The following is a 15629-nucleotide window of genomic DNA, read 5'->3' on the forward strand; positions in this document are numbered from 1 at the left end:
GCAGAGTAATTCAACCAGAGAAGTCAGTCATAGCAGAATACTTGAACCAACCTGGACACAGCATATTATTTGAGAACACAGAAATGCTGGACCACTCACAACCACCATGTCAGACCACAGAGAAGCCACTGAAATCCACATGCAGGTGGACAATTTCAACAGAAAGAAGGAAACCACGAAAATGAACAAAATTTGGCTATTTAAAAAACTCTAAAATCAGGACAGTAAATAAAGAACAACATTTTGAAAACAGGAATTCCAGACATGAAACAATCAGGGCCAGCTAACACTTCCCAACAAAGGATTCCCCCAGGCAAGAAGCAGCCATCTTTGAAGCTGCAAGGCCATTCAATACTAATCATGGTGCTCAATTGCAACATTCACACTTGCCTCAAACAGACAAGAGTTCTTTCTCCCACCCTGGACCTTCCACAGATATATATAAACCTCACTTGCCTAGTTTCCAACAGACCCCTATTAGGAATATATTCATAACCTGTTAGGATTATGATACCAATATGGTTAGATATTGGTTCAGAGTAGCAAAAAACGCAGAAGACTAGGGGTTTATGTGAGCAGAGGTGAGAAAAAGCAAAATAGCCAGCCTCCCTTTCCCTTTAAAGAGTCATGCGCATAAAAGAAGCATCAGAGACATCAAAAGTAAAATAGTAAACATATTTTTACTCACAATCTTGTATGATGATGGTCATATAGGTAAAAACATCATAGTTCCAAAATAATACAGTTCAGGATACTACATATCTCTTAACAAAGAAGTAACATCAACATGGCATGACAGGATCAAGAAAACAGGAAAAGCATGAAGAGCCAAAGAGAGCCAAAAAGAGAGAACAAAAGAAAGTCTCTCTTTTTATGCCCCCAAATTCTAAAGGCATATGTCACTTCCTGTAAGTCTCCAGGAAGTATACTCCCATTTCCCACATCACATACAAAACCTCAAAATGGTGCCAGCAACTCTGGAATGCAGCTTTGGCTTCAGGATACTAAGCAACAAACAAAACTAACTACATAAACCATCCCACATTGAAAATGCATGCATGATTGCTTAGATAACCCAACAACCCCTCAACCTCTGAGGAAGCCTGCCATAGATGTGGGCGAAAAGTCCGATGGTTCCCGATGGTTCCATGTTCGCAAACTTTGTTTCCAGTACAACATTCTTTGTGAAGCATATAAAACATAAACATAAATGAATTTCAGTTTTAGGCTTGGATCCAATCTTCAAGATTGTGTATATTCACATATACCAAATTTCAAAACACTTCTGATTCCAAGCATTTTAGATGAGGGATTTGTAACCTGTACAGAGAACTGAAATACGCTTTGCAAAATGTGGTACATTTTTGACTTTCAGTATGTTAATGTTCTTACAGATTGGTTCTCAAATCCCTTTTGATTGAGTGGCGCTGTCCAATTATATTGCCACTGATGAAAACTTCTGCACAATGCAACACCTAAAGGCACAATAACATTACTTCAGAAGTCGGAGTGTTAGGTAACTGCAGATGATGTCAGTGATAAATTCCTGCTCAGAGGCTGGAAATGTACTGACATAAAGTTGCATCCCGTTTTAGCAGACCCAGCAAAATCCAGTCCTCTCAGAAATGTGTGGCAGTGTGCTGGTGGCAGTCTACATTTCTCTTACTTCATCCTACTTTGTGTGGGTTTGTTTATTGGCTTACTGACCATTGGGAGCTCAAGAAAAGATGTGCTTTCTTACATCTGGAGCTAAAGTGATTTTTAAAAAATTACCTCAAAAATATGTTGTTCTGTTTTGATATTTATTGACAAAATAAATATGACCCAAATAAATGGGAATGTCACATTTCCTTCATAGCATTGTTTTTCAGTTCCAGGTTCCACTAAACCGTTGGGCTCCCATGAGCATCCTGCAGGGATTTCTGGAAATGTTTCCACCATTTTCCTATCATGCTCTGTAATGATAAGGAGTAATATAATTATCATTTATTTATTTATTTTTTTCGTGTCAGGAGCAACTTGAGTCGCTTCTGGGGTGAGAATTGGCCGTCTGTAATTACAGGTTGAGCACACTTTATTCGCAATTCCAAAATCCCAAATTCTCCCAAATCGGAATTTGTCCAGAGAGATGTCTGAGATAGAGATACCTTTGCTTTCTACTGGTTCAGCATACATGCACTTTGTTTCATGAACAAAGCTATTCAAAATATCTGCCATATATATATTGATGAAAGTCAAATTGTGGATGTTTGTCTGTTTGTACCACAAAAGCTATTGCTAGGTGAAGTGGCCCTCAGTGATGTCACTGGGAAAGAAAGGTAATGTATATGAAGGGAAGGGAGGAAGGAAGGAAAGGGCCATAAAGAGGATCTGCCTACTGTTGTCAGAGTGTTGCCATGGAGACATTGTGAAGTAGGCCCAATCAGAACTGGAGAAGGGAGATGGCTGGCAGGCAGCGGTCCCAATGACACCCAGCTAGCCTATGTATCTATATCTGTATCTCTATCTATATAGCAAAAGTAACCTATTTATGTCTGTCTGTATTACAAAGTCTGTTGCTAGGTGACAATCCAGTGGCACTTTGTGATGTCACTGGGAAAGAAAGGTGACATATGAGGGGAAGCGAGGAAGGAAGCAGCCATAAAGAGAGCCATGTTGCCACTTGGACACTGTGAGGTAGTGGGTTGCTGTGAGTTTCCTGGGTTGTATGGCCCTGTTCCAGACCGGAACCATTCTCTCCTGACATTTCGCCCACATCTATGTCAGGCACCCTCAGAGGCTGTGAGGTCTATTGGAAACTAGGCAAATGATTTACTGTCCTGATTTTGGACAATAAATAAAGAGCAACACTCAAAAAGCAGAAGGATTCCAGACAAAAAACAATCAGGGGCAGCTAGGCCGGGCTGTGGTGCAGGCTGGATAGCAAGCCAGCTGCAACAAATCACTCTGACCAAGAGGTCATGAATTCGAGGCCAGCCTATGCCTACGTCTTGTCTCTGTCTTTGTTCTATGTTATGGCATTGAATGTTTGCCTTTATGTGTGCAATGTGATCCGCCCTGAGTCCCCTTCGAGGTGAGAAGGGCGGAATATAAATGCTGTAAATAAATAAATAAAAAAATAAATAACACCTCCCAACAATGGATTCTCTCCAGGCAGGAAGTAGCCATACTTTGAAGCTGAAAGGCCATTCAATGCTAATCAAGGTGGCCAATTTGCAACATTCACACTTGCCTGAGGCAGACAAGAGTCCTTTCTCCCACCCAGAATATTCCGCAGATATATAACCCCCACTTGCCTAGTTTCCAACAGACCTCACAACTCTGAGGATGCCTACCATAGATGTGGGCGAAACATCAGGAGAGAATGCTTTGGGAACATGGCCAAACAGCCTGGAAAACTCACAGCAACCCAGTGATTTCAGCCATGGAAGCCTTCAATAATACATTGGGGGGGAGCGGGAGAGAGCGAGAGAGAGAGAGAGAGAGAGAGAGAGAGAGAGAGAGAGAAAGAGGGAAGGAAGGAAGGAAGGAAGGAAGGAAGGAAGGAAGGAAGGAAGGAAGGAAGGAAGGAAGGAAGGAGGGTGGGAGAAAAAAGGAAAAGGAGGAAAGGAAGGAAGAGAAAGAAAAGTGGGGAAATTATGAGAGGAGGGAAAGAAATGAAAGCAAGGGGCAGCAGTTCCTCCGACACCTGGGCAACACCATGTATAAATGCTAGTTGTGCATAAAATTACTTTTGGGCTATGGGTATAAGGTATATGTGACCTGGGTTTTTTCTTTAAGATATCGCCTTACGAACATATATGCAAATACATGTTTTCCATTTTTCCCCTCAAAAAGTCCAAAACATTTCTGGTCCCATGCATTTGGGATAAGGGATACTCAATCTGTACTAGAAATGCCTTCCTTTCAATTTTACAACTATTAATTAAATTGCTTGTTACTACCGTCGGCGGTTCAAATTCACAGACAAGGCGAGCTCCCATTGTTAGCCCTAGCTTCTGCCAACCTAGCAGTTCGAAAACATGCAGATGTGAGTAGATCAATAGGTACTGATTCAGTGGGAAGGTAACAGCACTCCACACAATCATGCTAGCCACATGACCTAGGAAGTGTCTCTAGACAACACCGGCTCTTCGGCTTAGAAATTGAGATGAGCACCAACCCCCAGAGTTGGACACAACTAGACTTAATGTCGAGGGGAAACCTTTACCTTTACTACATTTTACTTTGTAGCAGGGAAAGGAGTTTGTGGGTTTTGCAGGTTAGATCATCACGAAACAGAATTCGGCAACATGCACAAAAAAGGATTAAACACCAGTATATAGGATCGCAATGTTCTGTGAAGCTTGACAGGAGGACTGTAAACAGCAGCATACACAGCCCTAATTGTCTGTATTGTAGGCAGCAAGCCAGGATGAACAAGCCGCTTCTGTGAGGTCCAGTTACACACTCTGTCCAAGAATTTTAAAAGGTATATATTTCCAAATATGTATATATGCTTAAATGTGCTAGAAAGCATGCTTTCCAAAGAAGCATACTATACAGCTGTCCTTTTCTTTCTATCCTTCCTGACAATTTCAAAATCTCACATTTGCATAGTTGTGAAATGGAAGTTCCCAAGTGAGAAATTTTTTTTGTTAGGCAAATTGACAAGATTGACAGGAAAGCTACTGAGTAAGGAATAAATCCCTTCAATAGTTCATCACATAACAAAAAACATATAGCTGTATTAGTCTGGAATACTAATAGTCCAGATTAACACAGCTATGTGTTTGTTTTCTACTGTGCTTTGTAACCCATTTGAAAGGTAAACTGGCATTTAAAAGGGGCATTCCAAAAGATTCAAGGGCCACAAAAACATTATTGGGTGTTACAAGTGGCCCAATGTCCATTTTTCATCTCCTGCAACCTCTCACATATGATGAATATGAGAACTTCTGCACTAGACTCCACAGAGTGGGACAGGATCTCCCACCCAAGTCTGTGTCAGGCTATCAGAACATACTTATTACTTGTATTATTACCAGAATGGCATGAGATTTTCTGCCTTATTTAATTACCAACATAATTTCTCAAGTGGTGCCATCTTAATTTGGAATGAGCATGATTTGCATCAGATAAGGAAAGGCCTTGGGCTCGTCCTGATCCCCTCACGCTTGAAGGCATCTAATATATAGAAACCTCTACTTATATGTGCCAGATGTGCAGATGGCTGGTGATGGCGCTATCATATGCATTGGCAGCAGGAGCCTGGTTCCGTTAGACACAACCTTCTCTCATACTCAACATATTGTGTGGACACCGAACTACAAATCCCATGATTACATAGCATTAAGCCGTGCCAGTTAAAGTGGTGTCGAATGGCATTAATTCTACAGTGTATATGTGTCCTTAGAGGGAAAGTTAACAAGATGGTAGGGCAAGAAAATAGGGTGGCCTTGCTGAGAAAGGCAGGTGAAGTTTTTCGCGCCAGAAGCTGAATGCCGCCAATTGTTCCAGCTGAAGGCTTTTTCTCTGTCCCACCAAGACACAAACATTTTAGAACACAGGAAGGGCCTTCTTGTTGGCTGCTCCCATACTGTGGAACTCCCTTCCATAGGAGCCCAACTTTTGATGGCAAGCAAAGACCATTTTATTGAAACATTGGACGGCTGAAGACGTGTGTTATTTAATGGGGGTATGCTGTACCTTAATTTATTTTATATGTGTCTTAAACTATTGTGTTTTAATCTGATTATTTACTTCTTTTTTTACGTACCACATTTAGTTTTAATATTATTTTGTAAGCCACCAAGGGGCCCACATTGGAGGAAAGGTGGGATAAAGCAGTAGATTGAAATGAACAAGCAGTGTATTCTATGGATTTGACTTTACACTATGTCTTAGTAGGGAAGTAGGTTTTGATTTTTTTCCCTTTGGTATGACACTTTGCTTTGGTCCTGATGTCATCCTGTCAACCAGACAGGAAATGATTATAGAGGGAAATGTCCATTGGGTAAGTTCTAGGGCTGTTGCTTTAAAAACACATTGTAACTGCGGTAAGGAATGACTTCACAGAAACCACACAATGAGCCAACTTTGGGTAACGAGGAAGAAAAACATGCTGAAAAAAGTCATCATGGGATCAAATACTTATAGAACTGGAAGCACAACATAAGATAAGTGCGAGAAAAGGATTTAACATGAACCACAACAAAGCATTATATCATGTTAGAACTAGGTAGAGAGCTGAAATGCAGGGACCAACACAGCATTTACGTAAGACAAGGATGGTAAACATAGCAAAGAGGACTGGAAAGAAACCCCATTATTGAGCAATTTATTTGACCAGTGACTCACTGGGGTATTGGTAAAAATTGGCATGTCGTGCTCTTGAGATACATCAGACAGAGACTGTGAGAGGTGATCCCATTGCAACAGTCTCTCCTGGAAAAGAAAAGCTCTCACCATTACTTTATGCCTCACAGCATATGAAGGATTATGGACATGGGTCAAAATACAGTAGAAAGCACAAAGAAAGATAATTTGCCAGTTGTATTGGACATATTGTGATGACCATTTCTAAAGCACTATTTGTTTCTCAGTAGAGCTGTTTTTGGTTTTCAGTCAGGGACGCTGCTGGAAAATACCAGCCTTGCAGTCAGATTTACCAGCATGTAAACTTCCCAAAGCACACCGACTACTATATTTATAAACCACATCCTCTTGGGAGTGGAGGGAGAGAATGTCAGATTTAATGTACTATTTCATAGTTAGCTTTTGTTCCTTACATTTAGGACTTCTGCTATTTCTTTTTAAAAGCTAAAAAATAGTATGTATTCATACTAAAAGTAAAGAAAAATGGCAGATATTGCACAATCAGAATAACCTATGACTGGTTACCGCTTTGTGCTGGTGAGGTGTTTTAAGGGCATCAGTCCACTGTGCTTAATCAAATCTCTTGTCACTGCATTGGCCACACAAGGCTGCACACCCATTATGGCCTTTCATGTATTCTTGAATCGTCTGGGTTCATGTCAACTAGGGGTGTTTTATGTTGTATTATTACTAGCACATTGTGAAACATCTCATTTTGAATATATTTGACTAGTCCACTAATGACGAAAGAGCTCTCCTTTTAATTTAATATCTGTTATTGCTTCATCAGAGAATAAATCAGGGTTTCTTTGTGTCCATGATCGTTGTGTGCACAGTAATCATGTTGTTGATGTAATAAAGGACCTGAATGAAAATACATAACTTTCCTGTGTTTCCAAGCACTAGAACAGTTGCCATGCTTTCTTAGGTTGCACAGCAGAGAAGATCCTTCCAGGAATAGCTTCTTTCATTACGAATACACTATATTAAGAATGGTAAAATTTTCCTTTTTGTTCCGCTAATGAGACAATAGTAAAAATGTACAGAAGCAGGAAGTCATAAACAAGGTATAGTTATTTATATCCAAAGGTTTGAGTAATAGCCAGCTCTCAATGTAGCTCGGACCAACGAGAGGCAAGAGAATCTGATAAAAATCAGTAGGGTTGTGCAATCCAGCTGAAATGTGATCTGTTTTTGGTATCAAAATTTTGGTGGACTCGCAGATCCATTTTCATGAGTCTCCTAAAAACGGGCAGCTTCCGAAAGGCCATTTTCAGTCTGCAGCCAAAAAATTCAGGAAGATCTGGTCCATTGGTGGCAATGGGGGGGAGGGATCCTGGGCTCCCCCTCCCATCATTTTTAGTGCAATTGGGATGAAAATGGCCACACTTGGAGGACACATCTACCACAGTTAGCCCCCCAAGGGTCATTCTCTGATTTAAAGGAAATTCTTAACTTTCTAGAAACAAAAGCCCCTTTAAAAATCCCTAAAAAGGTATCCCCACTGGTTCCGCCCTGTAATTTCTCCAGGAGCAGCAGCTGGGGCACCATTCCTTCCTGCCAAATGCCAAACTGTCAAAGATGCAGAGTTCCCCATCACACAGCCCACCATTAAACTTTTTTTACTAATAAAAAAACAAAAAGCTTTTGCATTTCGTGTTCTCAAAACATACTGGAAGAGGCCAGCCACCATCCACAAGCAAGCAAGCAAGAAGCATGTCCCCTTATTAGAAAAACACTCCAATATGATCCACTGGAAAATAAACATTTTAAAAATGTATTGTGGGAAATCTGAAGCCAAGCCAAAAACTAAAGTGAGCAGCAATCGGACTGAAGCACGATTGATCTGCCTCTCTCTTGAGCCAGGATGCAACTGAGGAATGGAGGTGCTCGCCCCGTTTATGTAGACCCGGTTTAGGTAAGACACGTCATGGCTTTCTTCTATTCTGATTTGCTCAATAGGCAAGACTCACAGGGAAACCCCATGCAAGCACACGGCAGCCTCTCCGCGTGTTCCTGAAGAGAAACTGAAAGTAGCCGCGATTGGCAGCTGCGTGGTCTGTTTCGGATGAAAAAAACATGGCTGCGGAGACCATGCCACTACTGGCATCCAAAAAAGCCAAATGCAGTTTTCTAAAGTGGAACCAGGCACAACCCTACTGTCCAGGGCCTGACTATGTTGTATACGTCTTTCTTTCCCAGTATTTAATTGATGTTGACATCCATTATGAAACGGACAAATTTCAAAGATACTAACAATGCACACATTTCTGTATTCCAAATTATTTTGAAAAATTATCTTTAATGTTTTGGGGATATTTTTAAAGCAATGAGCAATGTTTTTAGTAGATGCGATCTGGAGCCTTTAGACTTACTGTGCCTCCTCCTTCTCTAATGTTGTTATATTGAGCCTAACCATTTGCTCATCTAACTCATTCCTGACATAAGTTCTTTAGGCAGGAGCTTTAACTGTATTTGGAGGAAAACAAGGATTGACTGTGGGACCTCCTGCTTGCAGAAAATATGTTCTCTTATGGAGCAGATTTTGTACAAAATACAATATGGGTTTTCAGGCTGCTTCTGCCCTGTTGGCCATTCCTATGCCACCCACAGGCAAACACTACTCTTTCCTTCCCACCCATGCTTAGAATTGTTAAAAGGAACTCCAATCTTTGTTTATTTCTGAATGCGCTTACGCATCAAAAACCGGCTAGCTTTTTGGCCTCTTGAAGATAAATCTTTCGTTTAAAATATGGCTGACAATTCTTAACTCTTTTAAAACCTCTAGGATTCCAAGATCAGACCATAGCTTAGATCGAGTTCATTAAAAATAATATATGAGCCCTAACTTGTTGGATTGTTTAATAGCTATTTAAAGTCATTGTTAACTGATAATTACTTTGAGTGGTTGAATAGCAATTAATGGTCCGTTTTATGTTCATTCCTTATGATTGAGTACTAATTTTATTGTTTGAACCACAATACTGAACTCAAATAATTCCAAGATCTTGAGAGGAAGAATCTGCCATGCCTTCAGGCCTGCTATTCTACCAGCCTTTCTTTTTCTACCATTTGCTGTATCAATAAGGATGAAATATTGTCCTAAGCAAAAGACAGTAAATAGAGGAATCAGTGAAGCATCAATGGTAGATATGAAACAACAACAACAACAACAACAACAACAACAACACTTTTATATCCCTCCTCGGGGTGGCTTACATGGGGACAAGCCCGATCTAACAAAGATTAAAACCATACATAGATTGAAAAAGCTTGAGACAATTTGGCAGACATTTTCAAAAGGGGCACTTGACTTATAAACAAGGTCAGCATATATGGGTATATATATGATAGTCCTCATCAGTTTGGGTTCCATCCTCACTGAAGATTAGGATGGGGGGGGGGGGGGATACCATAAAGCATAAATGTGAGATATATATCATCATGTGGAAACTCTGGAACCTGTGGAAGACATATTTGAAGAACCTGCAGCTGACCATTGTTTTGCTTAGAATGTGTCCACTATGTATTTATAGACACACATCATCACCGATTTACACATGGTAAACATGCCTTTTCTAGACTGTGCTAACAGCATTCATTGATACCTTATTCCAGCTTGAGATGTCCCCTTTTGAGCCTTTTTAAATTTTAAAATCTCTGTTCCACTTCCCACTCAGTCTTGTTCAATAGAAAATAAAGCAGAGGACTTTCCTGTGGCTGCTGGCATGTTTTTGAACACCCTGCATTGTTTATCTTTCTTATTCTTTTGCTAGCAAGTGAAAGCTTTTCTATTTTGTGAGACTTTTGGGGAAATGATTGTGATTGACTACTAATGGTGTTGATTGCTGATTTGTATATTGTTTTTATTAATTTTAAATGGTTTTAATTCCATAAATTGAGGTTTTGTGGTTTTTAACCTGTTCTTGAGAAAGGTGAATTGCAGGTGAGGATGTTTCCAGTGCAATTTATAAAAATGTCTTATTCCTTTGTATTCACATTTACAACAAGATGGCAATAACTTATTGCCATTTTAACAGCATCCCATACAGTTAGCTCCCCAGAACAAAAAAATGACATGGAGGTTATTTCCACAATGTATTGAGAATGGGGGAGGGAAGAACGCATGGCCTTCCAGATGTGGTTGGAACCATTCCTATCAGCTTGTGACTATATCACTTTTAGCATTCTTTGAAGCATTGAAATGGGATACACCATTGCACCAATTTGTCCTGTTCTTCCACAAGTTCTCACACCCTTCAAACAGAGGGAAGAATGGAAACTGCTGTAAATATTTTGCTGTTGTGGAACAAAGCATTGGGCAAAGGAAGGAAGTCTCCCCAGGCAGCAGGTGTTGGAGGATAGCAATAACTTCGGGGGGGGGGGGGGGGGTTCGTGTCATGAGCGACTTGAGAAACTGCAAATCATTTCTGGTGTGAGAGAATTGGCCGTCTGCAAGGACATTGCCCAGAGGATGCCCGGATGTTTGATGTTTGTGGGAGTCTTCTCTCATGTCCCCGCATGGAGCTGGAGCTGGCAGAAAGAGCTCATCCATGCTCTCCCCAAATTCGAACCGGCAACCTTCATGTCAGCAACCCAACCTTCAAATCATCAGTCCTGCCGGCACAAGGGTTTAACCCATTGTGCTACCGGGGGCTCTTATAACTTCTGTTTAATACTTTCCAGACCCCCAGTCATTTCCCTCTGTTGGAAGACAGACAGAAAGATAGGTACCACAGGACCCGTCTTGCACCCTCTAAACTAGCTTATTGCCCTCGGAGAGCTCTCTCACCAGTTTTGAAGCAAAATTCATTTGGCAGTCTGTTTGGATGTGGAGGGGAGCAATGGGAGCATGCAGTCTTATTCTTTACTGTAAGTCAGTTGCATGGAGCAGAAACGTGTGACCTGTGTCCCAACGGTTGTTGGACTCCAATCCCATCTGTCTCAGCCCGTGGTCAGAGAGAACAATTGCATGGCAGAGAGAAACACTGTTCAGGCTTCAAACAGAAAGAAGGAATAAAATGTCCCCTAGGAGAGGAGAAGATTCCAGAATCTAAGCACATAAACTCAGCAAATGAGGGGAAAGGTAACTCAGTTGCAAAATATAATTATGGAAAGTTTCCACTTGCTGTGACGGGTGCCTCAGTTCCTTTATTTTAAAAAACTGCAAACACAAAAAATAAACAGTGAGGTTGATTGTAGTACTGCATTTTATGTCTATGGAAGCCTAGGGAAGTTCTTCACTGCAAAATAAATGTGGGGTGTGTGAAAATGTTTTTGTGTGCATAAGAGAGAGCTAGGCTGCAGCAGACAGAGAAGGAAAATTAGCCCTTTACTCCATTGTTGTGTCATGCTGAAAATCACACTTTTGCAAGGCAGTTATTTGCAGTGAAATCTCTAACCCCTTTCCATTTTCTCCTGCCTTCTTTGTTTGGTCTCACAGATAGGGCTTCCATCACACATTTGCTACCATATTTTTAACCTCTACCTCAAAAAGCTGAGCCCAAAATAAACAAACTGAATTTTTCCACATTTGGGAAATGCTTTTTCTCTCACTTGGTGTTGTATGATAAGGAAATCAGTGTGTTATGAATAGCCTTTTAGGCATTTTCAAGCATCAACATAAATAAGATCAGAATAGCAATAAACACTGGGAAAAACAGCAGCAGCTTTTGTGTAAAACACTGTACACATAAAGGGTGCTGTCTTTTTCTGCACAAGAAATGCTACTGTTATATTGAGTTTTAGGAAGCTCACTATGAGACAGAGAAAGGATGTCTTTCATGATACACATTAAGGCAATACAGTATCTGTGTTATAACCAATTGAAAATGCCCCAATGTTTTTTTATTAGAAGTTTTCAGTAAGATAAAAAGAAAAAATATGGGCGAAAATGGAGAAAGTTAGAAGGAAAAGGAAGAGAAAAAGAAAAATAAAGAGAAAAAATGATAACAAAAAATATAAGTAAAAAAATATATTGTTGACTTCCAATCCTCTTCAGAATGGTTTCTGTTTGAGCCTAACAAATGTATTACCTTACTGTAGACTTTGTATTTTTCATAGGGAAGACCATGTAAGAACACACTGCTGTAAGTGGACTCCAATTGCGAACCAAAGCTTCCCTTGCCCCCATTGGATCCATTGCTCAGTATCCTAGCCTTTGGAGCAGCAGAAAACAAGCGGGTTTCAATATGATATTGCTTCAAATATTTCAAGATGGCTGTCATAGAGTGGTGCTCTTATTTCTTTACATGAGACAGTATATTCTCTAGATTGCATTGCTATTTGGGTTTGTGTTGCTTTATCGCCTTGTTGACTCATATTTAGCTTGTGGTCCACTAAGATTATTAGATTCTTTTCACATGAAAAATGTTCAAGATTGTTTTCATGACACATTACTTTTGCATCAGCTTATACAGTTCAACCATTTCTTCCTAGGTACAATTTAAAGTGCTAGCACTAAGCTTTAAAGGCATGAGCTGTTTAGGATCGAGTTGTCTGAGTCTGGCTACAACCACCTCTAAACTTCCTCGGCTCAAAGGTCAGTTTCAGAAGCCCTGTGTCCTCTGACTCAACACTAAGGACCTCATCACATGGAGCGTTTTCCTTGTCATAGGACACTTTATTTCCATTTCAAGGACGAAGAGGCACGTAGCCCATCAGATGACGTTTGCCTACTTCCGGCTGTTATCCTTTGCCCTTTGTCCTCGAAATGCAAGTGAGATGTACTGAAAGGAGGGAGCTCTGAATATGAGCAAGTAATTGTATTCTGAGCTCCTGGCGTGGGGCAGAATCATTGCTAACGTCGAAAAACTTATGTGATGGGATCTGACAGATTCCCCTGTGTTGAATTGTTTCAGCAACATAGAGGAATAGGTGTTCCACTACATTTTCTTCTTAATAGCAAGCTAGGCTCGACATTGTGTTCTTGCTAGCTTTTTAACACAACACTGGTCTGAGGGAAGGAAAGCGTAGCAGAAGGGGATCATAGCAAAGTGGTTTATAATTATATTGGTCAAATGAATGGAAGCACAGCCTGGCAGGACAGGATGGTTGCAAAGGGTTTAAAATTACACTGGTCTAATGAAGGGAAGGAAGGCATGGGAAAGACTTATCATGGCAAAGGGGATTTAAAATTACTCTGCTTCCCACTTCCTTAAATGAAATGAGGTTTATGGTAATCTTGGCTTTCAATATTGAAGTTTTTCCTGAGGATTCTCTGTGTGATGGTTTGAATGCGGGCAACAACAGGGAATAACTGAAGAGGGAAACGTGTGTGATGGGAAGACAGAACTTGAAACAGGATTGGGAATCGAAAGGTATGTCAGAAAATCCCCCATGCTTCTCAAGGTCCATGTGATGAGATCATAAGCTGGTCAGACATTAGTGAAGAATGGATAGTGCAATTTAAGTGGCCTTACTCTCCTAGAATTTATTTCCTTGAGATACATCTAATTCCCTAGCACAGCCTTTAAGATGAGTCTCAAATGTTTTTTATTCTGCTAAATTGTTTCATCATGGCTTCTTCTATACATTTTTTTAATCCGATGTTGCTCTTATTGTATTTGGCTTGTTGTATTACAAGCTATTTTATAGTACTTCACCCTTAAAAGCAGGTTAAAAATATATTATACCAACTGGGTATGTATGCTCTCCCTGATTACACATGCCACTAAATACACTTAGTAGAGCTCAGTGTAATCCAGTTTCCAATTAGTAGGCATCTTAGCCTACAATCAACACTGCCCCATATCTGCATATTGCAAGGGGAGGCATATCAAGAGGGATGCATTTTTTACTCTGGTATCCTTGTCTGCTGTTACAGATTATCTCATTAATACCAGTGAAACTACAGAGGAGTATCATAACATGTGTGTATGTGTCTTCAATTCACTTGCCAATTTATGGTGACCCCACTGAATTTCATAAAGTTTTCTCGGGAATAAACCCTGAAAATCACTAGTCTATATATTTTCTCTAATTTTCATCCAACCTCATTACTCCATTTTAAAGTATTTTAGCTTTACTGATTCTGGAAAAAGACATGGTTGTGATTCAAATCCGTTTACTGCAAACCTAACCTACCTGCATCGTGACAAGTGTGGAAGCACTACTCTGACTCATCCACATATATTTTCATATATGATTTTGAAGAGGTACGGATACAGGGCAAAAGGAAGAAACAAGCCAAGAGGAAATCCTTGTCCTGACTGCCTTCTATCTGGAAATCTGGGTCCTCAATGTGAAAGACCTTGTGGATCCAGAAGAGGTCTTCACAGTCATTTGCAGACCCACCACCAAAGGTAATCATACTCAGCCATGAGTGATAGGCCATAATGTGGAGTAACTACACTGACTACTCCATCCACATATATATTCATATGCATTGCTTAACATGTCAGTATGTATCACAGACTTTAATTTTTTTTACCAGGAAGTATTATTCACTTGTTGCTTTAGTGAACTGCCAGATATAATTTCCATCTTACCAGGTCAAGTTAATATGCACACAGAAATTATATATGCATACACACCCATGTGAGCTTATGGGATTAATGGTGTATCATTACACATTTTTACCATTTATTTGTTATTCCAAAGGCACTTTATGTTCAGGAGCAGTGGTTCTCAACCTGTGGGTCCCCAGGTGTTTTGGCTTACAACTCCCAGAAATCCCAGCCAGTTTACTAGTGGTTCATTGCCTCTTGAACCACTGTTCAAGAGACAATGTTAGTATATAGAATACCCTCCCCCAGTGCTATACACTCCAGATGTACCTAATTTTAATGTTTCCTTCTTAAAACACTGATTTTTAGAAACCCATTCAAATACTTCAAATCCAAAACTAGTCTAAAAGACCCAAACATACATATGGACCCTTAAATCCATATAATCTTCCAACTTTCTCTACTGCTCCAGTGTGCAGAAGATGATTTATTTCCTTGGCAATAATCTTTCTTCCTGGATTTTGGAACTATTACAAGCAAGCTTTAAATTGAACATGCTAATATATCCGTGATTAATTACCTGCACTATCCATCTGTCACTTGTTAATTTCACCAAAGCCCAACCAAAATTTCTAATCTCTCCCCTATCAGAATATCATTATTTTAAAATCTATTGTTAGCTACCCCTGAAGGACCAACCTGACCCGCTTCTCTATTGTTGGAAATCTTGTTTCATAAATTGTATCCTGTTTCTGTTAAATCATTCTCTCCTACTGTTAAATCTACATTGTCTGTCATAATTCCTTCCCCCTCGAAGGAGGAAAA

The sequence above is a fragment of the Anolis carolinensis genome, chromosome 1, assembly GCF_035594765.1.
Source record: "Anolis carolinensis isolate JA03-04 chromosome 1, rAnoCar3.1.pri, whole genome shotgun sequence".
Classification (NCBI taxonomy): domain Eukaryota; kingdom Metazoa; phylum Chordata; class Lepidosauria; order Squamata; family Dactyloidae; genus Anolis; species Anolis carolinensis.